The sequence below is a fragment of the Musca autumnalis genome, unplaced genomic scaffold (genome assembly GCF_047663935.1).
Source record: "Musca autumnalis isolate F117 unplaced genomic scaffold, ASM4766393v1 scaffold_2, whole genome shotgun sequence".
NCBI classification, from domain to species: Eukaryota; Metazoa; Arthropoda; class Insecta; order Diptera; family Muscidae; genus Musca; species Musca autumnalis.
In genome coordinates, this window is record NW_027411755.1 from 254,596,506 (window position 1) to 254,608,874 (window position 12,369).

Genomic DNA, 12,369 nt, shown 5'->3' on the forward strand with positions numbered 1-12,369 from the left:
GCAATCCAATATGTGTTGTGATGGTGATGTCGAATGTATTGGCCAACAGAAATTGTATTGAGGATGGTCAGTTTCGTTTGCTTTTCTCTTGTTGTTGTATTGTTTTTGGACTTGTTGCGTTTGCGCGTTTCATTGTATTTGCTTAAGTCAAATATTTACTTGATCATAATACACTTGTTAGACGCTACATGGCATATCTGGAGAATATTTGTTAAGTAATTTTCATTCTGTGTGCGGTATAAGCTTTGCCGGAGAAGGAAGGGAAGTGATTTAAAGATCGGGGAATGGGAATGGGTAGTAATGTTTGTAGAAATGTTACAGTGGTCAGTGATGAAATGATTGGGATACTATTTATTTAAAATTTAATTTAATCCAGACAATGGTCTAGAAATTTTGCTGTGGTCACAAATATTAGTTTAAAGGAGGAGAGTAGATAAACGAAGGGAGAGTAGATAAACTATAAACTTTAGAGGTATATGAAGGAGTGGTCCTAAATATTGAGACATTCCATCCCAATATTTCAGGAAGTAGTGGCTTCCCATGGCACAAATATTGTATATTGCTGACTTAAACTAAAGTAAAGGCAAAAATTTTTGAACTTTCGCAGAGGAGGTAACTGAAAAAATGGATTGACATAGCCAATCTTGGAAGTGGATCTAAATTCTAGAGTCATTCTTCTCGAGTTAATTTAGTTGGTCACCCTATGTAACATGGGCTTGCCTATGAAACAAATTATACAACGCAAATATGTTCTTTGGTATAACTTGTTCAGTCATCTGGTTCTGCGTTCATAGAAAATCAGGAGACGTGGAAACAAATGCAGCGTGTCGTGTGGTCCCAATCCACATGCAGAACAATGTGTAAGGACCCAATACGACTTGAGACGGCTGCATCGATCGGATCTTAACTGGTCTAAAACCGCTGCGATGTTTTGTGTTCTCCAAATACAACATTCACACTGTTCCTTTGCACTGCCTCGGTGTGAATGCTATTCTAGCCTGGCTGATAAGCTCGTTGATCTAGAGGTTTTCAATTTAGATGTCTCTCTACATCTTCAAGATATTTTTTGACGTATGTACCTGTGTGGATGAAGCCTGTCCACTAGACACCCAAGCAGGTACTGCATCGACAACATCATATTAGTCTCTTTGTGAAGATGATCCAATGGTGTCATGAGGAGGCACTCGGTTGCAGTCTTCAGGGCGCCATTCTGTGGTTTGAATATTCTTCTCCTGCGTAGTTTACTACAGATCGGTCTATTACTTGGTACGAGGTCAACAAGGTTTTTTTACCAGCACCTCAAGTACCGCGAACAGCTGTGGTTTGTGCAGACGTTTTAAACATGCTATCGGAGCCTCATTTCAGCCGTCTAGGTGCTGAACAGTGGATTTTGCGCTAAGTCAGCTATGACAAAATTTAACATATCACAAATGTCATAGGGTAACCCTGGGAACCCTGTTTAACTCTACGGCTTTTAGACGTCATACAGAATCGGCCAAAACTAAAGCACCCCCTCAGTAAATTTTTTTGAAATGATAATTGTTTTATGAAAACTAAATTATAAATTTATTTTTTATATTTCTTTTTATTTATTTATATCTTTATAATTGAAAAATACAAACACAAGGAGTTCAGAATTTAATAAACAAAAGTTGAAATTCAAAAACATTTTAGGTCGCAAATATAAGCGGACAAAACTAAAGCACCCCCCCATTTGAGGTACATCAAAACGTATTGAAATCAATATTTCGTTGCTTATCCTCTATTCTGGATGACACAATCACATCTTTTAGGCATAAAGGATACGAAGTTCTTAATTATTGCAGGGGAAATAATCGGTTTTCGGAAAATTTAGCTTAAATCCTCAAAATACTGAAAATCGGAAGTTACCGTTATATGGGGGCTACACCCAAACGTGGACCCAGGTCCACGATTTTTGGTGGATACGTTTTGTGACCACTGGGAACCCAAAATACCAAATTACAGCTAATTTAGTAGGAAAATGTGGCTTAAATATCCGAAATACCGAAGATCGGAAGGTACCGCTATAAGGGGGCTATACCAAAACATTAGCCGATATTGTTCATATTCATCCAAAAATGATGCTACAGCATACACTAGTCAAATACAATACGCTAACGTTTAAAAATTAGCAAAAGAACGAATTGCATAAGAACTTTAGACGCCGGCTTATTCAGTCGACAACCAGCAAAAAAAAAAAAAAACTTTCATATCGACTGAAAATGAAGGAGCCAGACTGGCATTCGCCAAGATGGATCTATGTTTAATTTAAAGTATTCAGATGGTAAAAGGCTTGGACCAAATGGGCAACCGTTAAATCCTAAATATTGCAAAGACGCTGTAAAACATGGAGGCGGAAGGTTTTTTGCTGGTCGTCGACTGAATAAGCCGGCGTCTACCGTTGTTTTGCAATTCGTTCTTTTGCTAATTTTTAAACCTAAGGGATTTAGTATTTGACCAGAGAATGCTGTAGCATCATTTTTGGATGAATATGAACAATATCCGCTAATGTTTTGGTATAGCTCCCTTATAGCGGTACCTTCCGATCTTCGGTATTTCGGATATTTAAGCCACATTTTCCTACTAAATTAGCTGTAATTTGGTATTTAGGGTTCCTAGTGGTCACAAAACGTATCCACCAAAAATCGTGGACCTGGGTTCACGTTTGGGTGTAGCCCCCATATAACGGTAACTTCCGATTTTCAGTATTTTGAGGATTTAAGCTAAATTTTCCGAAAACCGATTATTTCGCCTGCAATAATTAATAGTGTAGTATCCTTTATGCCTAAAAGATGTGATTGTGTCATCCAGAATAGAGGATAAGCAACGAAATATTGATTTCAATACTTTTTACTGTACCTCAAATGGGGGGGTGCTTTAGTTTTGCCCGTTTATATTTGCGACCTAAAATGTTTTTTTGAATTTTAACTTTTGTTTATTAAATTCTGATCTCCTTATTTTTGTATTTTTCAATTATAAAGATATAAATAAATAAAAAGAAATATAAAAAATAAATTTATAATTTAGTTTTCATTAAAAAATTATCATTTCAAAAAAATTTACTGAGGGGGTGCTTTAGTTTTGGCCGATACTGTACATCCATACATAGGTTCCCACAACAAAGTAGACTTCTCTCATAACAATGAGTGCAAGCCGATTCATATGGGACCTACTTTTTATCGTTGATGTTTTGGCGAACGTGCTACTGCACCAGGGTGGCTCCGGCTATAGACCTTTTCTTTTTGAATTCTTCAAACGTCTGTCGTTCACACGTATAGTTGATTATCCAACATTTCAAACATGGCTGGAGGGAGGTCTTCTCGATGTCCCATAACAGCATAGCGTGGTATCGAAGGTCTTCGATTGGTCAAGAGCCACCGTGATTGTCGCAAGGACTGGTCTGGTTCAATCCTCTTCTGATATGTGTGGAAGTGGCGTGTAATGCACTTTTCGAAATCCATGCTGATCATGAAGAACTGGGATAGAGCTCATGGGGAGGAGTAGTGCCTCGAAGTTCTTCGCTACTGGCTACAGAAGGAAAATCGGCCTGTATGATTCTCTTCTGCTGGTATCCTTGGCGTCTTCAGTAGCGGGATCTTCCTGCCTAACTTCCAGGCTTCTGCACCAATATAACGTCTAACGATGGGTTAGGGACGCTTGTCAAATATTCAAATCCGGGTTCATCCACTTGTTTAAGCATTACCATTAATATTCCGTGCAGTCACACAGCTTTGAATTATTTCACGTTTCGAATATCATCTGCAACATCGTTCATCGTGTGACATAACACACTTCCCTTCGATCTATCACTCTCAGGGTACTCAATAAATTCCCGGTTAAAATATCACGCGCATCTCTTCGGATCTGTCAGTGTGAAGCCTTTGAATGCCTACTAGCCCATTGACTTCAAGAGTAAGTGCCTATCTCGTGGGTCTTCAGGGTTCATACGAGGAAGCACATCAGGCTCATTTGCTTGTCCCATTGTCTCTGCTGGAGAATTTGATATAATTTGTTGTATTCGATCAGAAAGTATAAGCGAGTGGAAATTCTCCCAGCTACCCGAGGATCTGAGGGAATGGACAGCTCTCTGAAGCGGTATTTGGTAAATTATCTGAATCCTTGCCAATATTTACCATGGCTTTACCATGGTTCAGAAAACTGTGGTTTGAGTTTATGAAGACGGGTGATCTGCTAACAGACACGTATTTCATCAGACCTTGTGCCACAGTAGTGATGTCTGGTGAGCTTGGATCATGTCACCGTGAGAAATGACGGGCTATCAATTTGCTAGGCTAGCGCCGTACCCATATTGTCATTGCCTAGGATGCCCCAGACGATTATTGCCCATCAAAAGCGAGCTAATATCAGCAAATGGCCACCAGAGTGCAAAACATCAGACTGAAGGTTATGGTGCAGGCATATTCTTATGCAAAGATGATGAAAGATCTGGACAGATCATTATACCCTCAGCATTTAGTAAGGATATATGTACTTTCATACGGGCAATCTAATGGTTTTAGACCTCAAGAATGTTTCGACGAAATCAATTTCAGACAATTTGGAGTCGATTTAGCCATATCCGTCCGTCTGTCTGACTAGCTCACGATAACTCTCGAACGGATCAGATAATTCGGATTAAATTTTGGCCTCCGCAATATTTTGTCCAAACTTAGTTTAACTTCGAAGATGAGCCATATCGGTCCACTTCTTCGGGTACCTCTCCCACAAAAGTTCAGAATATTTCGCTAAAATGGTGCGCACGATAACTATCGACGGCAGTAACCGATTCGGCCCATACTTTGCACATCGTAATATTTCCTCCCACACAAAATTCCACATACTTTTTGAGAAAATTGCCCCAAACACTCCAAAAAAGCCTGCCGGCACCAACTAAACTGAGTACTGCGTTGGATAACCCTCGAAATGAGAACACGATTTGGTTCAAACGTTGTACATCGTTTTATGTAGACTTCAGAAGTATTGTGTTTACTTCTTTTCTTTTGGTCGTGCGTTTTTGGCAAAATATTTTAACAATTTAAGAAGATAAAAGGTCTTTGTAAAAATTTTCAAATACTTTCTGAAAACCGAAAAGTACCGCAAGCTTACGCATTTTTTAAAAAAAAAAAAATTGCCCGATTTTCTTAACAACAATTTTCACAATAAAAAAAAACAACTTGTCCGAACAGCTACTTACGTATTTTCGGGCCTAATTTCGTTTTTAAATAATTTTATGAAATCAGGAGGATTTTGTAGATACTTCGGCATTGGTTGGCACTTAGGCCTTCTGAAATGTATAACTCCGCTTGCATTCTAACTTCTCATGTAAAATGTATAAAAATGTTTAACTATAATAATGTTTAAATCAAAATTAAGCAAAGAAATAATTTTGAAATTAAGAAAAACAAGTAAAAAAGTATCAATCGGCTTTGCCGACAGAATATACCCTCAGCCTATGTGAATCAAAACTTTCATCTACGGTCAGATGGTTGGGATATTTTTAACTATAAATTTCAAAATTAAGCAAAGAAATAATTTTGAAATTAAGAAAAACAAGTAAAAAAGTATCAGTCGGCTTTGCCGACAAATATACCCTCAGCCTATGTGAATCAAAACTTTCATCTACGGACAGATGTATTTAGAGTCTTTTCAGAATTTTGGTCCAAAGTTTGGTTGCCCCGTTCAAGATTTATCGTGCATAACATTCCAGTGAAATTTTTTTTTAAATATTGTGGGGGACGTGCCTGAAGTTGTGGACCGGTATTGCTCATCTTCGAACTGAAACTAAGTTTGGACAAAATATGACGACGGTCACATTTCGGACCAAATCGGATGATCAAATCGGGAGTTATCGTGCTCTCCAGCCACTACATATAGTGCCATATGGGTTTTTACTCCTTTCGGCCTGTTTTCTCAAGAAGTAAGGACTTGCCCCTGACAAAAAAATGTACCGCCGTAATTGTGGTAGCGAATGTGATTCGAGAGGAGGTCTCATAGTGAACTTATCCGAAATTTTGTGTGGGAGGTACCCGAGGAGGTTTATATATATAGTCCATATTCGAACCGTATCTATGTTTTGTAGAGATATTACGATGTGCAAAATATGGAGCAACTCGGTAACTGCCTCCGATAGTTGTCGTGCACACCATTTTAGCGAAATATTCTAAACTTTTGTGTGGGAGGTACCCGAAGGAGTGAACAAATATTGTCCATATACGAGCCTGATCTATATCTGGAAGATATATTAGGATGGGTAAAGTATGGACCAAATCGGTCACTCCCTTAAGGAAATATCTTGCGCACAATTTACCCGAAAATTTTTGAACTTTTGTGGGGAAAGTTCTTGAAGGAGTGGACCGATATGGCTTATCTTCGAACTTAGATTAAGTTTGGACAAAATATTACGAGGGCCAAAATTTGGACCGAATCGGTAGATTCGTTCGAGATTTATCTTGCGCTCCAACCACTACACACGGTGTCATAGTTTTTTTTTTGCAATTTTCAGGCTATTTACCCAGGAAGTATGGACTTGCGCCTGATGAAACATGTACCGTCGTATAGGGGACAGTGAATACAAGCTGCTACTTAAAAAATCCAAGCGATTCGAGAGCAGTCCGCTTGAAAGTTTATATACCCTCGTTAGCATAAATGCTGAGAGTAAAAAACGTTGGGAGTTATATCCGCGATTTTTTGCGTGTTTTGTCCGCAAAACGCAGCTGACATAACGCCCAAAATCATTTTGGGAGTTATGTCCGGGCACCGAAAACTCTGATGGAATTGCGAAACCTAGGGAAAATTTGTTAATTAACTTAATTTTCGACTACCTTTTTGAAAACTTCTATTTCATATTATAAATGTTCTGGTTTCTGAAATCGAAACATCCAAATCTTGGCTTCAAACTTCGTCAATATTATTTTCCAATTTCCAAAAAGTACTATTCTCATCATGGAAACATTCGTGGGTGTTCCTGGCGTTAGCTTTATTTTCCTAATTTATTAACAGCTAAACAAGGTGCAAAGAAAACAGCAGTACAAACTTTGAACCACTTCGTTGACAGGCGACTTGTGCCAAACGTTGAGTGTGGTGGCTGGCTTTAACGTTCGTTCACATTCTTGTCTTAATTTACATTTATTTATGAATGTTATTTACCAACCGCCACGTCCCGTTCTTCGTTCGCTGTCAGTTTTATTTTTGCATACCTAATGCGGTGTGGCGCTAATGTTAAATGGCAATGAGAGGTGGAGCTATTTATTGATTTGCATATCGGTGGCACTTGTGATCGATTTTAGAAGAAACTACCAGAAATGGTTGGCGTTTCTCACGTCTCATTAAATTATGTTCGAATTGTTAAGTTAAGCAAGTGACACTATGTTCCTAATAAAGAATGTGTTGGAGGACATATTTAATAAATAATAATAAAAAAAACGAATAAAATAGAGAAGTTCGTAGGTTCGGAACTCTTACAAGATAACATTACATTTGTCAGTGGTAGCTAGAGCCTTCAGTGTGATGTCAGTTACAACAAAGCGGATATATTTACGGAAATGCATAAAAACCAGTGAAAACAGTTTGGTTTTGGCGACAGAAATATATCCGCAGTACATAGTTCAAGAATAAGTTTATCCAAAATTCCGCAAAAAATAATAATCTACATCTATATATTCTTGGACGTTTCTATAGATTCTTGGTGATAAAATAAAAATAACAATAGTCTAAAGAACCGCCAAAGTTTTGTTTAATAAAGACTGATAAATGTTTCTTTAGTAGAAATTTTGATCGTTTGTAAAAACTCACTTTTGTATAAAAATTATAAAAATGCTTGGGCAAAATAGGGAACTGTACCTCCCAAACTTCATTAACAGTCGTTAATCTTCGCATAGATTCAGTTCAAATATTGCAAAATTTCACCCACACCAAAGTTACCGCCAACACTTTATCTCTTCCTCTTATTATCCTTAACCATCCCAAGTGGATGATGACCACATTGTTAGCCCTTTTTTCGCATGGCACCGTCGTCATCATCATCATTACCTTCGTCATTGCAAAAGTTAGTTACATGGTTAGTTACCCGATCAACATTCGTTACAGCTTATTTTTATTCTAAACAAAAACGTGACTATACTGGAAAATCATTCAACGTCACAAGTCCGAAATACAACAAAAACCCAAAAGGCAAATAGGCAAACAAAATAAATAACACCAACAACAATGACAAAATATATGTTTTCGACATTGTTAATGAAAAAATTCCCAATTAGACTCAGTTATTAAAGTTGGAAGTACGTTTAGGTCTTCTTCTTCTTTTGGGTGAGCGACTCACTCTCTCTTCTACAAAAAAGGCGTGAGAAAAGTAAACAACTAGCAATGACAAATGTCAACTATTTGTTGTTGCTGCCTGGACAGCCATACGGCTAGCCTGCTGCGGTACATAAATAAAAACTTTATTGACATTCTTTTAGGTAAGTGATGGTGGCGGTAAGTTCTTAGAGGATCAGACAAATGCGAAAGCTAATATTTAAATTTGCGATAGAAGTGTTTTAGAAATTCAAAATTTCTCCTCGGTTCTGTGGGCGAATTAGTAATACTGACATTACATTACTCATACGTCACATTAGACAAAGTGTTTTGAAACAAAACACTGCAGCGGCGATGCGCAAGGGCGCAGTTCGATCCTATTTTACATCCACGTTTATGTTGAGTAATGGGTGCTCCTAAAAATCTTTAAAAAATCCACGTTTATGTTGAGTAATGGGTGCTCCTAAAAATCTTTAAAAAATCCACGTTTATGTTGAGTAATGGGTGCTCCTAAAAATCTTTAAAAAATCCACGTTTATGTTGAGTAATGGGTGCTCCTAAAAATCTTTAAAAAATCCACGTTTATGTTGAGTAATGGGTGCTCCTAAAAATCTTTAAAAAATCCACGTTTATGTTGAGTAATGGGTGCTCCTAAAAATCTTTAAAAAATCCACGTTTATGTTGAGTAATGGGTGCTCCTAAAAATCTTTAAAAAATCCACGTTTATGTTGAGTAATGGGTGCTCCTAAAAATCTTTAAAAAATCCGCGTTTATGTTGAGTAATGGGTGCTCCTAAAAATCTTTAAAAAATCCACGTTTATGTTGAGTAATGGGTGCTCCTAAAAATCTTAAAAAAATCCTCGTTTATGTTGAGTAATGGGTGCTCCTAAAAATCTTAAAAAAATCCTCGTTTATGTTGAGTAATGGGTGCTCCTAAAAATCTTAAAAAAATCCTCGTTTATGTTGAGTAATGGGTGCTCCTAAAAATCTTAAAAAAAATCCTCGTTTATGTTGAGTAATGGGTGCTCCTAAAAATCTTAAAAAAATCCACGTTTATGTTGAGTAATGGGTGCTCCTAAAAATCTTAAAAAAATCCTCGTTTATGTTGAGTAATGGGTGCTCCTACAAATCTTAAAAAAATCCACGTTTATGTTGAGTAATGGGTGCTCCTAAAAATCTTTAAAAAATCCACGTTTATGTTGAGTAATGGGTGCTCCTAAAAATCTTTAAGAAATCCACGTTTATGTTGAGTAATGGGTGCTCCTAAAAATCTTTAAAAAATCCACGTTTATGTTGAGTAATGGGTGCTCCTAAAAATCTTTAAAAAATCCACGTTTATGTTGAGTAATGGGTGCTCCTAAAAATCTTTAAAAAAATCCACGTTTATGTTGAGTAATGGGTGCTCCTAAAAATCTTTAAAAAATCCACGTTTATGTTGAGTAATGGGTGCTCCTAAAAATCCTTAAAAAATCGACGTTTATGTTGAGTAATGGGTGCTCCTAAAAATCTTTAAAAAATCCTCGTTTATGTTGAGTAATGGGTGCTCCTAAAAATCTTTAAAAAATCCACGTTTATGTTGAGTAATGGGTGCTCCTAAAAATCTTTAAAAAATCCTCGTTTATGTTGAGTAATGGGTGCTCCTAAAAATCTTTAAAAAATCCACGTTTATGTTGAGTAATGGGTGCTCCTAAAAATCTTAAAAAAATCCTCGTTTATGTTGAGTAATGGGTGCTCCTAAAAATCTTAAAAAAAATCCACGTTTATGTTGAGCAATGGATGCTCCTAAAAATCTTTAAAAAATCAACGTTTATGTTAAGTAATGGGTGCTCCTAAAAATCTTTAAAAAATCCAAGTTTATGTTGAACAATGGATGCTCCTAAAAATCTTTAAAAAATCCAAGTTTATGTTGAACAATGGATGCTCCTAAAAATCTTTAAAAAATCCACGTTTATGTTGAGCAATGGATGCTCCTAAAAGTCTTTAAAAAATCCACGTTTATGTTGAGCTCCTAAAAATCTTTAAAAATCCACGATTATGTTGAGTAATGGGTGCTCCTAAAAATCTTTAAAAATCCACGATTATGTTGAGTAATGGGTGCTCCTAAAAATCTTTAAAAAATCCACGTTTATGTTGAGTAATGGGTGCTCGTAAAATCTTTAAAAAATCCGCGATTATTTTGAGTAATGGGTGTTCCTAAAAATCTTTAAAAAATCCAGGTTTATGTTGAATAATAGGTGCTCCTAAAAATCTTTAAAAAATCCACGTTTATGTTGAGTAATGGGTGCTCCTAAAAATCATTAAAAAATCCAAGTTTATGTTGAATAATAAGTGCTCTTTAAAAAATACACGTTTATGTTGGACAATAAGTGCTCTTAAAAATCTTTAAAAAATCTACGTTTATGTTGAATAATAAGTGATCTTAAAATTCTTTAAAAAATCTACGTTTATGTTGAGTAGTGGGTAATTCTAAAAATCTTTAAAAAGTCCACGTTTAAGTTGAGTAGTGGGTGTTTCTAAAAATCTTTAAAAAATCCAGGTATGAGTTAAGCAATGGGTGCTGCACAAAATATTTAAAAGAACAAGACTTCCTTGCGATCGTATATAAAGACTCCCTCCGAGTCGTCTATAAAAACTCCCTCCGAGTCGTTTGTAAAAACTCCTTCCACTCGTATTTAAAGACTCTGTCTAGCTTATCCATAAAGACTCCGTTCAGCTCGTCTATAAAGGCCACCTTCAGCTCGTCTATAAACATCACCTTCAGCAAGTCTATAAAGACTACCTTCAGCTCGTCTATACAGACTACCTTCAGCACTTCTATAAAGACTCCCTTCAGCTCGTCTATAAAGACTACATTCAGCTCGTCTATATAGACTACCTTCAGCTCGTCTATACAGACTGCCTTCAGCTCGTCTATAAAGACCTCCTTCAGCTCGTCTATACAGACTACCTTCAGCTCATCTATACAGACTCCCTTCAGCTCGTCTATAAATACTCCCTTTAGCTCGTCTATAAAACCTCCTTCAGCTCGTCTATAAAGTCCTCCTTCAGCTCGTCTATAAAGACTCCCTTCAGCTCGTCTATAAAGACTACCTTCAGCTCGTCTATAAAGACTCCCTTCAGCTCGTCTATAAAGACTCCCTTCAGCTCGTCCATAAAGACTACCATCAGCTCGTCTATAAAGACTCCACTCAGCTCGTCTATAAAGCCCACCTTCAGCTCGTCTATAAAGACTCCCTTCAGCTAGTCTATAAAGACTACCTTCAGCTCGTCTATAAAGACTCCCTTCAGCTTGTCTATAAAGACCCCATCCAGCTCGTCTATAACGACTCCTTTCAGCTCGTCTATAAAGACTCCCTTCAGCTTGTCTATAAAGACCCCATCCAGCTCGTCTATAACGACTCCTTTCAGCTCGTCTATAAAGACTCCCTTCAGCTAATCTATAAAGACCACCTACAGCTCGTCTATAAAGACTACCTTCATCTCGTCTATAAAGACTACCTTCATCTCGTCTATACAGACTGCCTTCATCTCGTCTATACAGACTGCCTTCAGCTCGTCTATAAAGACTCCCTTCAGCTCGTCAATAAAGACCTTCTTCAGCCCGTCTATAAAGTCTCCCTTCAGCTCGTCTATAAAGACTCCATCCAGCACGTCTATAACGACTCTTTTTAGCTCGTCTATAAAGACTGCCTTCATCTCGTCTTTAAAGACTTCCTTCAGCTCGTCTATTAAGACTACCTTCAGCTCGTCTATAAAGACTCCCTTCAGCTCGTCTATAAAGACCTCCTTCAGCTCGTCTATAAAGACTCCCTCCAGCACGTCTATAAAGACTACCTTCATCTCGTCTATACAGACTGCCTTCATCTCGTCTATACAGACTGCCTTCAGCTCGTCTATAAAGACTCCCTTCAGCTCGTCTATAAAGACCTCCTTCAGCCCGTCTATAAAGACCTCCTTCAGCCCGTCTATAAAGACTCCATCCAGCACGTCTATAACGAATCTTTTTAGCTCGTCTATAAAGACCTCCTTCATCTCGTCTTTAAAGACTTCCTTCAG

The 12,369-nt window shown here is 37.4% G+C and overlaps 1 protein-coding gene across 19 annotated transcripts in view; it reads right to left on the reverse strand.

The window, feature by feature from the left end:
* Wnt6 (Wnt oncogene analog 6) overlaps positions 1 to 12,369 on the reverse strand; it is a 144,941-nt gene that overhangs the window by 63,713 nt on the left and 68,859 nt on the right. The window lies entirely within an intron of this gene.